The sequence below is a fragment of the Microtus ochrogaster genome, unplaced genomic scaffold (genome assembly GCF_000317375.1).
Source record: "Microtus ochrogaster isolate Prairie Vole_2 unplaced genomic scaffold, MicOch1.0 UNK278, whole genome shotgun sequence".
Classification (NCBI taxonomy): domain Eukaryota; kingdom Metazoa; phylum Chordata; class Mammalia; order Rodentia; family Cricetidae; genus Microtus; species Microtus ochrogaster.
In genome coordinates this window covers 46,581-47,587 of record NW_004949376.1, presented here as the reverse complement: position 1 = coordinate 47,587, position 1,007 = coordinate 46,581, and the positions used below count along the sequence as shown (strand labels likewise).

Sequence of the window (1,007 nt, the reverse complement as noted above, 5' to 3'; positions counted from 1 at the left end):
ACACACAAACACAAACACATTCACACAACATACACACACAATGAATAATGGCACAAATTCACACATAGGTATACATGATAAGTATAGGTTAATTTAAAATATCATAATGAGGCCTAAATAACTTGCCAGCCATTTCAAACCTAGCAATACCAGGTACAAATATAGAACACAAAAATATATCAGGAGAGTGACCAAAACTTGAAACAGATTTCCATACATATTAAGAAATTTTGTTCACAGCATGGGTTTTGTTCTAGTCATATATCACACATTTAGCAAACGTTCTTATAACTATAAATTTTGAGGCATTTTGTTTATATTGATACAGTAATAGACTAGGCACCAGCATGATTCTTCTTCATCCTCATTGGTGAAGTAAATAATTTTGACTAACACTATCAGTGCGTGGCTAATGAACAAAGGGTTTTCATTGTCTTTATATTTTTACAAATTATCTGCACTAAGTATTACTCTTAACAGAGAAATCCCTCAGAGATGTCCAAGATAATTATTTCCAAGGTTCTCATTATACCCAGAATACAAAACAACCGACATGGTTCACCCATGGGACAATGTCAGGAAGTGAAGATTGGTCAGTCTCAAAGGAAGACTGTTTTTACACAACATGAATGTCTTCATAAGCACACATCAGATGGGAAGAAAGTGTGACCAAAGAGAAAACTATAATTTTGGTAAGTCATCTCTCTGATAGTCTTCTGTTATGAAGTTCTCCATCTACTTCTAGTTATCCCTTTTACCAATACCCTGTGTGTTTACTGAGAACTGTTTGTTCTATGTCATCCTTGGAGGTCAGTTAATGTGATTTTTTCATTTGTTGTATTTCTTTCCTATTCATGTCTATATCAGAAGATCGTCATTCTTTATCAGAAAATCCATAACAGGTGCTCGCTTCGGCAGCACATATACTAAAATTGGAACGATACAGAGAAGATTAGCATGGCCCCTGCACAAGGATGACACGCAAATTCGTGAAGCGTTCCATATTT

General features: G+C 35.0%; 1 non-coding gene across 1 annotated transcript; it reads left to right on the top strand.

Annotated features, from left to right (window-relative positions):
* Window positions 1–902: 902 nt before the first annotated feature.
* LOC113455875 lies at window positions 903–1,007 on the top strand. The gene has a single exon (XR_003376814.1). It is a non-coding gene; the product is annotated as a U6 spliceosomal RNA (small nuclear RNA).